The 14489-nt window shown below is 39.8% G+C and overlaps 1 pseudogene; it reads left to right on the plus strand.

Annotated features, from left to right (window-relative positions):
• Window positions 1-10995: 10995 nt before the first annotated feature.
• LOC139172489 (5'-AMP-activated protein kinase subunit gamma-1 pseudogene) lies at window positions 10996-11973 on the plus strand (annotated as a pseudogene).
• Window positions 11974-14489: the final 2516 nt, after the last annotated feature.

The following is a 14489-nucleotide window of genomic DNA, read 5'->3' on the forward strand; positions in this document are numbered from 1 at the left end:
ATCTTGCTTTATAAATTCACCTCCTAAATCCTTGGTCTATTTCCTGCTCCAGGAATGTAAGCAACACATAGACCAGCTTACATTCACCTTTACATTTTCCACAAATCGATGGAGGGAATCTCTCTGCCCAAGTCACTTAGTAGGCTAACCTCTGCATCTAATACAAAGCCCGGAGGTAACCGATAGGTTTGACCTTTCGCCCTCCTCCTCCCTCCCTTCACTTTGGCGAGGAACATTTTTCTTCCTGCCTGCTGACTTCCCTATTCCCTCTGCATTTATATTTGGAGCCTTTCTGTTTGTCAGCATGAATGACACTTGACATGATTAGTGCTTTGTGGAAATGGGCCAGGATTCTCAGAGGGAGCAACTTTAGCCTAGAGGCCCCTTAGAAAAATCTATTGTAAGAGGCAAACTTCCAGACTTTCCCTGGAACCAAAAGTGAGGGGATGGCAAACATTCAAGAACAAATTATGAATGAAAGGCAACGATCATCGGTACTGATTCTCCCACAGTTTTAATTAGCCATCCAGTGGCTTCTACATTTTAGCGGAACAGGAATTACTTATTCATTAATCCAGTTGTCAGGGCAGTTTTCTTTCTGAACAGGATACATTAAAATGGATGCTTCTAGAAGCCAATAGTACAGAGCAAACAATATTTCCAAGGCTTAGTTTAGTACAGTGATGGTGAACGTATGGCACACGTGCTACAGGTTGCGCGTGGAGCCATATTTGAGGGCATGCAAGGCGTTGCCCTGTATCAGCTGATTTTCAGCCTTCTTTTTGGCCATTTTTGGCTCTCCTCAGCCTTCAAGAAAGCTTCCTTAAACCAGGGACTGGCGAAAAAGAAGCCCAGTGGGCCCACCGGATGTTCTGACGGGCTCTCTGGTAGAATCCTCCCAAAAATTCACAGGTACAAATTTCAGACACACACACATTTGAAAATTCAAAAGAATGTTCTTTATAATGAAAATTCACTTAAACCAAGCCCTCTTTTGGTATAGCAAAGAGCACTCGTCTCCAAACAAACTGGTAATTTGTACAAGTCCCTTATCAGTTCTGTGATACTTAGCTTGCAGCTGTGAGGCAATTCACAGTCCTTCTTCTTTCACAAAGTGAAACACACTTTGCCCTGGTTTAGTTTCAAAGCGGGGAAAAATCAGCACACAAAAGGTCCAAGTCAGTAAAGCAGTCACGAAACACAATGATCAGATAATCCTCCACAATGGCCAAACCCACAGGCTGCTATTTATAGCAGCCTCACTAATTACACAGCCCCACCCAACCACAGGTGGCCTCATTTTCTTTGATAATAATCTCTCAGTTGTTGTTGCCTATGCATTGCTCTCCGCATGGGTGGCTGTATCATTAACTCTTGTTCTGAATCCAAGGAGGAGCTAGATAATTGATCTCCTTCTGAGCTGTCTGCCACACTCTCCTCCTCCCTGTCACTCATGTCTTCTTGGTCAGAGGAGCCTTCACCAGCAGATTCCACCGGGGGCAAAACAGGCCTGCAGCATGTGGATGTCTCCCCCACATCCACATTCCTTGGGGCAGGAGCTGGGCCAGAGCTAACCACAACACCGGAGGACCAGAGTCCTGTGCCCATAGGTGGGGAGAGGGCAACACAGGGGGTTGTGAGCATGTGCAGGGGGGAAGCATTGCATTATGGGTGTGGGCCAGTGATGGACTCCTACAGGTTGGCTTCCAGACAACCTTCTGGGGCATGGGGCAGGGCGTTTTTACCCTCCCCTGACTCCAGGGAAGCCTTTTGGAGCCTGGGGAGGGCGAAATATTAGCCTACTGAGCCCACCAGAAGTTGGGAAACAGGCTGTTTCCAGCCTCCAGAATGCCTCTGAGGGGTTGGAGAAGCTGTTTTTGCCCTCCCCAGGCATTGAATTATGGGTGTGGGCAGTCATACGTGCACATTAGCGAACACACATGCTCTTTCGGTACCCAAGGGAAAAAATTCTTGCCATCACTGCACTGGAAGTACTGCAAAGAAATGTCTCATTGTATAATTCTTGCATCTCTCATTGTTTCCATAGAATTAACTTTTTGGGGGGAGAAATCCAAATCAGCATATATTTGAATAAACTGGAGTTGTTTAACCAGCAATATATTTCAGATTTTTCCCTTTATGCAATTTTCAGCCCATTTGTTTTTTAATATGAACGCACTTTTCAATTCAAATAAAAGAAAAACTGATAAGACCATCGTTAGCTTCAGGGATGAGCACAGCTATTTCTTCAGCCCCACATCCGCTCGAGGTTTTGCTTTGCTTAAAAGAAACATTAGCTCGTGCTAATAACTCCTGCAGCATCTTCATTTGCATATTAGATGAGATAAATATCAAGCAAACAAATTAATGTCGAAGGCGAGCTTTCCTTCCACCGTTGTTTTCTTCGGGTGCTATGCACGGAAAGTATGTGCAATTTACATGAAAATGGTGCAAATCTATTTAATAAATGGACTCTCCTTTTCCTCCCTCCTTGCCTCCCACCCCCTCTGTCAAAATAGCAACAAAAGAGGGGGGGACCTAATTTGGCACCCTAATGCATTTGTTTTTGGATGCAAAGATAAGAATATATTTTTGTGCCCTTTCCATTTGCCGGTGCTTATGAGTAAAATTTGGCTTGCAGAGACAGTAACAGCTATCCAAATGCACGGCTGGTTATTCCTGTCTAAAATAAAGCCACAGTGTGAAAATGCATGCCCACCAGGTTATTAATCTTAATCATGAGGCTGAAAGCTCTTCCATTTGGAAAGCTGTGTTCCCCAGGGAGACAGCTGCCAAAATGTTGCTAGAGAGCTGAAGGAATCGTGCGCGGAGGTGATGGCCTCAGTTCTGTTTCCCTTGTGAACTGAAATGTTGAATGAGACTCGGATGCTTAACATGCTTGGGGAAGGGGATGAAGTTGTGGCTATCACATAAGCAGAAACGTGGGACTTTATTTATTTATTTTATTTTATTTATATGTTTATTTATTGTTTATTTATTTATTGGATTTGTATGCCGCCCCTCTCCGGAGACTCGGGGCGGCTAACAGCAATAACAAGACAGCATACAATAATAATCCAATACTAAAAACGATTAAAAACCCATTAATATAAAAGCCAAACATAAATACAGACATACCATGCATAAAATTGTAAAGGCCTAGGGAGAAAGAATATCTCAATTCCCCCACACCTGGCAGCAGAGGTGGGTTTTAAGTAGCTTACGAAAGGCAAGGAAGGTGGGGGCAATTCTAATTTCTGGGGGGAGTTGGTTCCAGAGGGCCAGGGCCGCCACAGAGAAGGCTCTTCCCCTGGGTCCCACCAAGCGGCATTGTTTAGTTGATGGGATCCGGAGAAGATCCACTCTGTGGGACCTAACCGGTCGCTGGGATTCGTGCAGCAGAAGGCGGTCCCTGAGATAATCTGGTCCGGTGCCATGAAGGGCTTTATAGGTCATAATGATTATAGGATGGTAATTTGTATGAATAAAACATTAGAAAACTACAATGGTACCTCTACTTACGAATTTAATTCATTCCATGACTGTTGTGATTGGCTCTGGCCCAGTTCCTGCCCCAGGGAATGTGGAGGGGAAACTTCAACATGTCACAGGCCTGTGTTATTGCCGACAGATTCAGTTCAGAGTTTAGTTTCCTCGGACGAAGAAGAAGGTGGGAGTGACTCGGCAGAGGGGGGCTTGGCACCCAGCCCAGGCAGTCAATCTCCCTTATCTTCCATTGATTCGGATGAAGACGTTTTGGACCCAGGCAAGTGCAGAATTATGTGTAGAAGAGACCAATAAGGACATATTACTGGAGATAAGAGAGGCCACCTGTGTTTGGGTGGGGCTCCAGTAATTAGGGCTGCTGCTATAAATAGCAGCGTGTGGGTTTGGCCGTTGTGGAAGAGCATCTTCTTCAGGAATCGTGCCTTGACTTTGTTTGTTGATTTTTCACGTCTTTGAAACCAACGCAGAGCAAAGTGTGTGGGTGTTTCACTTTGGGGAAGAAGAAGGGGTGTGAAGTTTCTTCACAGCTGCTAGCTAAGTACTTAAAGACTGCTTAAGGGAAAATGTACAGACTACCTGGTTGTTTTGGGAAGAGTGCTCTTTGCAATACAAAGAGTACTCAGTTTATTTTGAATTTTGTGATAAAGAACATTGTTTTGAATTTTCAAACGTGTGTGTGTCTGAAATTTGTATCCTTGAATTTTCGGGAGACTCCTACCAGAGGGCCCGGCAGAACAGTGACCAGGTTCTTAAGTAGAAAAGTTTGTAAGAAGAAGCACTCAGGTGTTCACCTGAGTCTTCGGAGAGGGGCGGCATACAAATCGAATAAATAATAATAATAATAATAATATTGCGGTTGAAGGTGAAGTAGTCGCTAACAGGTAGGACATTTTGGTATACGGTTTTAAGTCAGAGCAGAGACAACGGAGTTGTAAGTTGTCTAATTGAGGAATTTCAAGTCTGTGAAATTTCTAGTCTGTGAAATTATCTGTGGAAACCTTTAAAATTCCTGTAATAATACGAAGCTGAGTGAGCTTCAAAAGAGAGAACTAAAATGGAAAACAAAACTCTCAGCTATTTATATTGGCAGTTGACAATAATAGCAATACACTTAGACATATACCGCTTCATAATGCTTTTACACCCCTCTCTAAGCGGTTTACAGAGTCAGCATATTGCCCCCCAAACAATCTGGGTCCATTCTACCCACCTTGGAAGGATGGAAGACTGAGTCAACCTTGAGCCGGTAGTGAGATTTGAACTGCTGAACTACAGCTAGCAGTTACCTGAAGCAGCCTGCAGTGCTGCACTCTAACCACTGCACCACCATGGCTCTTTTGCCACAACGATGGGCAAGAATGAGGGTTTCAGAGATACAAATTGGGCAAAATGGAGATAAGGCAGAATGGATAGAACCAGGATTTTGGGATTATTACCTATTTCATGTTTCAAGCTCAGAAACAAATTGTGTTAATGGAATTGTCATTAGTTTAATGCAAAGAAGGACTAGGGGTGATATGATTGCAGTGTTCCAATATCTAAGAGGTTGCCATAGAGAAGAAAATGAAAGTACCTGAAGGTAGAACAAGGAGTAATGGATGGAAACTAATCAAGAAGAGAAGCAACCTAAAAGTAAGGAGAAATTTCCTGACAGTTAGAACAATTTATCAGTGACACAACTTGCGTGCAGAAGGTGTATACGCTCCAAGAAATTGTGGATGCTTAATCCTTTGCTCATTTGCTGCCATCGTCTGTTGTATATTTTCAGTCTTATCATCTATGTTGTTCACATTTCCCTTCACTTCTATCATTTCCATCTTGGTTTCCTCATGGTGTATTTTGGCTTTTTCCTTATTATTTTCTATTGCTTGTTGTGTTTTAAACATTGACTTCTGAATCATCATGAGGGGTTTTTGTATGGTCTGTAAGCTTATTTCTGAACTTTGATGAATTTTAAAAAATGAAAGCAGAGTTGCAAAAACACCCCAAAATAAAAGCAAAAGAACAAAGGGATATTATAAAGCGTAAAATTAACCTGACTACTTAGGAAGATAAAGCATAAAATTAACCTGACTACTTAGGAAGTTTAGCCATAAAGATGGCTAAACAAAATTATTTTGAAAATATAAACAAGCCAAACTGTTGGGTCTTCGGAGAGAGGCAGCATACAAATCTAAATAATAATAATAATAATAATAATAATAATAATAATAATAATAATAATAATAATAATAATAATTAGAACTGGTGGGATCATAAGCCCGAAAAAGTGGTCGAAAATGAGCAAGCAAAACTACTGTGGGACTTCTGACTTCAGACTGACTGAATTCTGAAGCATAACACACCAGACATTGTGATCATGGAGAAAAAGAAAGTATGGGTCATCGACATCACAATCCCAGGAGACAGCAGAATTGAGGAGAAGCAGCTAGAGAAATTAGTGAAATAGGAAGATCTAAAAATCGAGCTGCAACGACTCTGACATAAGCCAGTGAAAGTGGTCACAGTGGTACTTGGCAAGTTGGGCGCAGTGCCAAGGGATCTCAGCGGACATTTGAAAACCATCGGAGTTGACAAAATCTCCATCTGTCAATTGCAAAAGGCTGCTTTACTGGGATCGGCAAACATAATTCGCCACTACATCACGCAATCCTAGGTGCTTGGGAAGCGCCCGACTGGTGATGAAATATGAAATCCAGCATAGTGATCTCGTTTGCTGTGTTGTACTGACATAATACTAATACTACTACTACTACTACTACTACTACTACTACTACTACTAATAATAATAATAATAATAATAATAATAATAATAATAATTATTATTACTACTACTACTACTACTACTATTATTTATTATATTATATTATTACTTTATTATTATAAAGTAAAAAGGTTCACCAACACTGGTCCAGGACTAAGAATATGCAGATTGAAGCCTAACTTTACCCTTAGGAGTTCATGTCCTGATTTACTCTCATTCAGCCCGACTAATTCACAGGATGCTGGATGGGACAAAACACTAAAAAAACAACAACATTTTTGCAATAACTCTCCTGGGCAATTTTTGGGAGAAGGGAATTCAATTTTTGAAGAAATGTAATCACAATTCACAAAAGTCTTTGTAATCTGATAAATTTGCAGAAGAAAATATAACAGGCAAACCTAGTTTAGCAGCATAGCCCTTTACGCCTTTGTCCTGAATTCTTTAGTATGGCTTCTTTAGAATGGCTTCTGCTTATTTATTTACTAAACGTTTGATTGGAGGAATAGAACCCGCAATTTTGCTTGAATTACACATTTTTACAGGAAAACGATATATAAAAGAGTGGAAAAAGCAAAAAAAAGAAAGAAAAGCAAAAAAAACCACTTTTCTTCTTTATCTACTTTGTAGGAGAGAGAAAGAATTTGGTACTTTCCAGTTTGGAAATTGCTCCCACTGGGTAGTTTAATATTTAGCAACATTTCTGCAGGACCAAATAAAGCTAAAATTTAAGAAGTTGGATGTGCCAAAACCAAAACAAAATAAGCAAAGCAAAAAACAAAAACCCAACCCCCAAACCCTGCATTTCTTCAATCAAGGCTATAAAGTTCCAGAGTGATTATCTTTGGGAACAACATCACATGGATGTGATTTATGATATGGATATGAGAAACTTCATACAACATTCATGATAGCTAACTGGATTTTCATATTTCAAGTTATCAACTGTAAACCAAACAATGTTCAGCAAAGCCCCCTGCAAACGTGCTCCAATCACTGCAGCAGATCAAACAGAATCAATCTTGTATCAGACATGATGGGCTAAACAAACAAGCACACACACACAAAACCCGGGCAAATTATGTTAATTCCTTGCAGATGAGATATTAAAATTATCTGTGAATTGCATTTGCAGATTTAGGCTGCAACTCATGTGTAAATAATGCATCCCTTGCTGTTGGATGTGTTGCCGGGTTTTTTTTTTTAGATACTTTCATTTCAATCTCTAATGTAATATTTTCTAATGCAAGAGAGGGTGCTAGGAAAGTAGCATTAAAAAAGGATGGGGCATATTTTCCCAGTGTATGTGACAGATGTCACAGATGATCAGAAGCAGCTCAGGGAGTGATGGCAGAAAGTATGGTAATAGTTTTATGTTGCTTTGATGTTGTTTTCTCCTTTCTAATGTACATACTTCTGTTACATCATTGCAAGGATTATTAAAGCAGAAAACCAACTATGCACCATAGACCATATAGACAGTAAATGCCCCCCCCCCCCCAGTTAAAGTCTCATGTCTCCTTTTCCTGCCTTTGCTCTCAAATGGATTGAGACAGATGATTGGCATCTTGTTTAGTTATTGTGATGTACATATCTGATTTCCGGCTGTTTGCTTCTAGAGTTTGATTCCTCTAGTCTTCATAGAGCTGGTTGGAGATACACGTTTTTGGGTGAAAGATTTTCAGATTCAAACATCTGGCAACTTCAGATCTCAAGCAAGAAACGCTCTGTCCTACACATTGGCAAAAAGAACCAGAACACTGGTTCTTTTTGCCAAACCATAGTGTCATCCCCAAACCCCCAATGCTTTACCCTTAGATTATCTACAGTTGACCTATCCAGATTCCTAAGAGGTCAGTAAGGGGTGAGTACAAGTGCACTAGAGTGTCTTCCGACCCCTGTCCTATTGCTCTCCTATATCTCCTATACCTTTCTTCTATTCCTATATCTCTTCTTCTATTCTTTCATTGATACGTTCTATTACTATATCTTCTTTTCTATTATTTCTTAGATATATTTTACTATGAGTATCTCCTCTATAACCTTCATCATGTATTTTACTATGTGTATATAGATATATATCCACTAAAACCCTCATTGTGTATTGGACAAAATAAATAAATAAAATAAATAAAATAAAAACACCAAAAACAAGCTGAACAAACAAGACCGTACAGACAACCCTCACTCACATTGAAGACCTTGGAATTATTATTATTATTATTATTATTATTATTATTATTATTATTATTAATTAGATTTGTATGCCGCCACTCACTGAAGACTTGGAGCGGCTCACAACAACAATACTCATATCAAATGACCTAAGTGCCAAAGCCCACTGCAACAACATCGCCGAAAAGGCTTCAAGAGTTGTTAACCTAATCCTACGTAGCTTCTGCTCTGGTAATCTCACTACTAACCAGAACATACAAAATTTTCACCAGAGCAATCCTTGAATACAGCTCATCTGTCTGGAACCCACATCGCATTTCAGAGAAACACTCTAGAAAATGTCTAGAAATACTTTACTAGAAGAATCTTCCACTCCTCCACTCGCAACAGAATACCCTATGCAACTAGACTTACAATTCTAAGTTTAGAAAGCTTAGAACTACATCGCCTTAAACACGACCTAAGCATAGCCCATAAAATCATCTGCTACAACATCCTTCCTGTCAACGAGTAGTTCAGCTTCAACCACAACAAAACATGAGCACACAACAGTTACAAACTTAAAGTAAACCGCTCTAAACTCGACTGCAGGAAATACGACTTTAGTAGTTGATGCATGGAAGTTACTACCTGACTCTGTAGTATTATCACTTAATCCCCAAAACTTTACCCTTAGACTATCCACTGTTGCCTTCTCCCAATTCCTAAAAGATCAGTAATGGGCGTGCATAAGTACACCATCGTGTCTTCTGTCCCCTGTCCTAATGTTTTTATTTTACTAGTGTCATGTATATAAACATTGTTATATCTTTGTATACCACCAATACATACTTGAGAAAACAATAAAATAATAGATAAATAAATAAAATAGATAATATAACACCTATTCTAAAGATTGTTATTGGAAAGAAGGTTCCCTCTTGTATCTCTTAGAGAATTTCAGCAAAGCAATCAAAACTTTTGTTGGCACTCATATGTCAATTGCTGGAGCATGTTATTTATGTAGCAGCAATCCAGTTTCTGGCATCTCTAGGTAGGGCTTGGCTTGCAACCTTGGGGAGAAAGTATCATCCAGAATCTACAATGGCAAGGTAGACCAATCAACCTTCTGATTTTTTATTAGGTGTCTTGATTTGTTCAACTAGCTTATTATGGAAGTCAATGCCAAGTAATTATTGTTAGAATGAAGAAACATGAGTTTTTCCAGAGATTTCTAATTTGGAGCTGGTATCCTAATTATAAGATTTGCCATGATTATTTTTTTTTTTGCCAAGAAATTTATGATCTGGGCATAATCTTAATAAGGTTATCTTGAAATCTATAGAATCCTGGTAGGACGAATAGTATACATAGACACGAATGTCCCTACAGCACCGTGCTTCTTAATTTTTTTTTTTTTAAATGAAGAGTGGCTAAGCTCTGAGCAATATTTGAAAGTGCACCTGTCTCTTTTCAGAAGGGAATAAAGTGAGAATTGGAGAATATCCTGGGAATCAAAAGAGGGTGACAAAAAACACATTTTGGTAAATGTTTGGAAACCTGCAAGATTCACTGCTGTAGATATTTTGTAAACGTGAAACTCCCATCCCAGGTGTCTATCAACCTAAAAAAATGATTGCCAACTTTAGGCATAGAACAATGACTTACAGATTAAAACTAAGGGTTCAGGAAAAGACCACATCCTCATCTAACTATCATCATTGTTGGCTATTATGATCAAAATGGAGAACTTTAGAACAAAGCAAGAGATGAATAATATACGAAACAGTTTTAAACACACTGAAATCGAAGGGCATTTAAATCTAAGCCGATATTTTGTTTGAAAAATAATAATAATAATAAAGCATATAACCAAGAAAAGTCCGTGCTTATTCTATAGGTTTCTGTGTGAGAGACCTGTAGAGTCAAACATAAACAATTGCTTTACTATCAACTTGCTCAATATGGCTAGCAAGGTTTGAACAGAACTTTCTGCTGACTATTCCTTGGTGATGTCAGAAAATGAATTGGGATGAGGTGGGTTTTTTTTTAAACCAAAATATGTTTCTGCTAGAAGGCACATCCTGCCTTTCTCTGAGTTCGGCGCGGGGAGGCAGCAGTACAGTAATGGAGGCGGGTGCAATTAGGTCCCACAGAGTTGGCCTTCTCCGGGTCCCGTCGACTAAACAATGTCGTCTGGCGGGACCCAGGGGAAGAGCCTTCTCTGTGGGGGCCCCGACCCTCTGGAACCAGCTCCCCCCTGAGATTAGGATTGCCCCCACCCTCCCTGCCTTTCGTAAACTCCTTAAGACCCACCTTTGCCGTCAGGCATGGAGGAACTAAAACACCTCCCCCTTGCCCATGTTGTTTTGTTGATTGATTGACTGTGTGCCTGTTTTTTATATATACGGTTTTTATGAGATTATTAATTTTAAATTGTAACCAGATGGGTGGGCATTGGATTTGGTATTATGTACTGTACTGTTTTTTATTATTGTTGTGAGCCGCCCCGAGTTTGCGGAGAGGGGCGGCATATAAATCCAATAAACCTAACCTAACCTAACCTACCTGAGTGTGGGTTGGAGAAAAAACTGCCCTTATCAGAAGATGGCGACTCCAACAATGGCATCTACACCTGCTTCATGAAGTCACATTGTTGTTACGACCTCATTCCAACAAGCTCCAAGCTGGTTGTATTTGATACCTCTCTGCAGGTGAAGAAAGCCTTCTTCGTGTTGGTGACCAATGGTGTGTAGGCTGCTGCACTGTGGGACAGCAAAAAGCAAAGCTTTGTGGGAATGCTGACAATCACAGACTTTATTAACATCTTTCATCGCTACTATAAATCGGCCCTGGTGCAGATATATGAGCTGGAAGAGCACAAGATTGAAACATGGCGAAAAGTCTATCTGCAGGACTCCTTCAATCCCTTGGTCTGCATTTCACCTGATGCCAGCCTGTTCGATGCTGTGACTTCTTTGATTCAAAACAAGATCCACCGCTTACCTGTCATTGACCATGAGTTAGGCAACACTCTGTACATCCTGACACACAAGCGCATCCTCAAATTCCTCAAGCTGTTTATTGCTGAGTTCCCTAAGCCAGAATTCATGACCAAAACTCTAGAAGAGTTGAAGATTGGTACTTATGACAACATTGCAAAAGTGCAGACCAATACGCCTGTCTATGTTGCGCTGGGCATTTTTGTACAGCATCGGGTCTCTGCATTGCCTGTGGTAGATGAATCAGGCCGGGTTGTCGACATTTACTCCAAGTTTGATGTTATTAATCTGGCAGCAGAGAAAACCTACAATAATCTGGATATATCAGTGACCAAGGCATTGAAGCATCGCTCACAGTACTTTGAAGGTGTGCTCAAATGTTACAAACACGAGACTTTGGAGACAATAATCAACAGACTAGTAGAGGCTGAGGTTCATCGGTTGGTTATGGTACTTGCTCTGGAGAGTTCATTGTGGAACCGATGCAATCAAGGGACTATTAGATACTCTTCCAATAGGGAGCAAAGACCCAGGAACATTTGTTGAGTTCAAAGCACTGAAGACTTTACTAATGCTACCTATACACAACGATCTGGTCAACTAATGGCCAAAGCTCAATTGGCACTAGATAAGGGTCAACAGAATTCATGGAGAGCTGGACTTGGGTCTTTTGTGTGAACCCAAAGATTCCAAACTAATGACATGTTTAACTCCACTTTCCAGCTCAGGCTGCTGCTCATCGACTCCATTCAGCAAATTTTCAATTGGGAAAGCAAGAAAGAAATTGCAATGGTGTGACATCACTGCATTATAATTTGAGAAGATTGAGCATCTGTCAGCTTATTCTTCAAGTATTTGAAGAATAGTAGGTTTCTAACCAGCTTAACTTGAGAAAGCACCCACTGAGGAATGTCACTGGAGGTCAGCAAAGAGCAATTCTGTCTTCTTAAAATAATGAGACTTGATCTTTTCAAGTGTTCCGGCTTTTTCTGGGTCTCATCTGTTGCCTATGAAAAACAAACACAAAGGCTCTGATCTTCTTTTACAAGATGGTCTTTCAGAATCTCTGGGTTTTACTTGACTTGAGTTCACTGAAGTATGCTAGATAGCCTCTGACATGTTCTTTTATTTTCTTGACCTGGATTCTTCCATTCTCTTGGCTTATGTTTATTTTCTTCCAGTTCATTCATCCAGACATTGATTGATTGTGGAAATGAAAAAGGAAACTTTTTCGGTGAGCAATTTCTGTCATATTTTTTTTCTGTTTAACAGTTTGTGGTACCCATCAATGGTGCAGCTACAAGTGTTTGGATATACATATTTAATGAAAGATAAGCTTTTTTATTGAACAGCTCTGCAAGTGGCTTGAAGGTGCTTTTCTATTTCAGGCTAAATCTTGTGATATTAATCCAGGCAAGTAGAGTCATGCAGAAGAAACCAAGGACCATATTTTTGACACATGACACAATGCAGACCTCCAAGTTAGGAAGTCTCCAAGAAAATGACCTAGAAAAACCAGATCTAATCACCAATGTAAAGAAAAACTAACAATTAAAAAAACCCTAGACAAATGTGCATTTGTCCATTCGCATATCCACTGTACTGTGGGAGAAATTCTCTCCTGCAATTTTCCTTTATGACGTATGAAGTCATAAAAGGAGGCTCCATAGGGCTGGAGAATTGAGTCTTCAGTGAAAGAATGAACATTTATACGCACATAACTCTTGTTTACTTTGTTTGTAACTGCACCTATGCAAACACAATGCTTTCTGGCCATGAGAAAATAACGGATATTGGCAGGATGAATTAGAAATTGATGAATGGGATATGGAAGGCATAATTGAAAATATTAGAAGAATTAAAAACACAAGAATAAGAGAGATGAGAAGAAAAATACTACATAAATGGTATTATCTCCGAGACCGCCTTCTGCCGCACGAATCCCAGCGACCGATTAGGTCCCACAGAGTGGGCCTTCTCCGGGTCCCATCAACTAAACAATGTTGGTTGGCGGGCCTTCTCTGTGGCGGCCTCGACTCTCTGGAACCAACTCCCCCCAGAGATTAGAACTGTCCCTACTCTCCCTGCCTTCCGTAAACTCCTTAAAACCCACCTTTGCCATCAGGCATGGGGGAACTGAAACACCTCCCCCGGGCATGTACAATTTATGCATGGTATGTTTGTGTGTGTGTTTGTTAGTAAAATGGGGTTCTTTTTAAATATTTTAAATTATATTTGGATTTGTCATGAATTGTTGCATCTTGCTGTGAGCCGCCCCGAGTCTGCGGAGAGGGGCAGCATACAAATCTAAATAATAAATAAATAAAATAAATAAATTATACACCAGTACAATTAGCACGTTTTCAAACAATGAGGAAAGGAAATTGCTGGCATGGGCGTAAGGAAAAAGGAGTATTTATGCATGTGTTTTGGGAATGCAATAAAGTTCAAAAATTTTGGAAACAAATACAAATGGAAGTGAATAAAATTACGAATGGTAATTGGAAAATAACCAAGGAAACAGCATTATTGATAAAAAATAGTGAGGTCAAAGAATATGAAGAAATCAAAACTGCAGTGATAGAAAGCACCCAGGCAACTATAGTGCTTGGGTGGAAAGATGATAATAAATGGACGATAAAAAATTGGTGCAGATACATGGTGGACCACATTCACTATGAAATTATGGAAATCAGATTACATAATTACAATGAAGAGAAATTAGCAGCAACAATGAGGCGGTGGGAGAAGGTTAAAAATTATATATTAACAATATCAGCAAGCGATGCAAATGGAAGAAATAAAATTCAATCACTTTATAAAGAATGAACAATGTAACCCAGAGATGAAGCAAATGAAGGATACAAAATTGAATCTTCCCTGGTGAAGGGAATTTTTATTTTTCTGTTTGACGATGGTACACTTTTATGTTTTATGTTTTTGTTTTCTGTAAAATTCTTTAAAAAATCAATACAAATTATATTTAAAAAAAGAAAATAACGGAAATCTCCTCTGAAAATAAATTCGGCAACAAATTTTTCCATCTCCTTGAATTATGAGCA

This window comes from Erythrolamprus reginae, chromosome 9 (genome assembly GCF_031021105.1).
Source record: "Erythrolamprus reginae isolate rEryReg1 chromosome 9, rEryReg1.hap1, whole genome shotgun sequence".
In the NCBI taxonomy this organism is placed as follows: domain Eukaryota; kingdom Metazoa; phylum Chordata; class Lepidosauria; order Squamata; family Dipsadidae; genus Erythrolamprus; species Erythrolamprus reginae.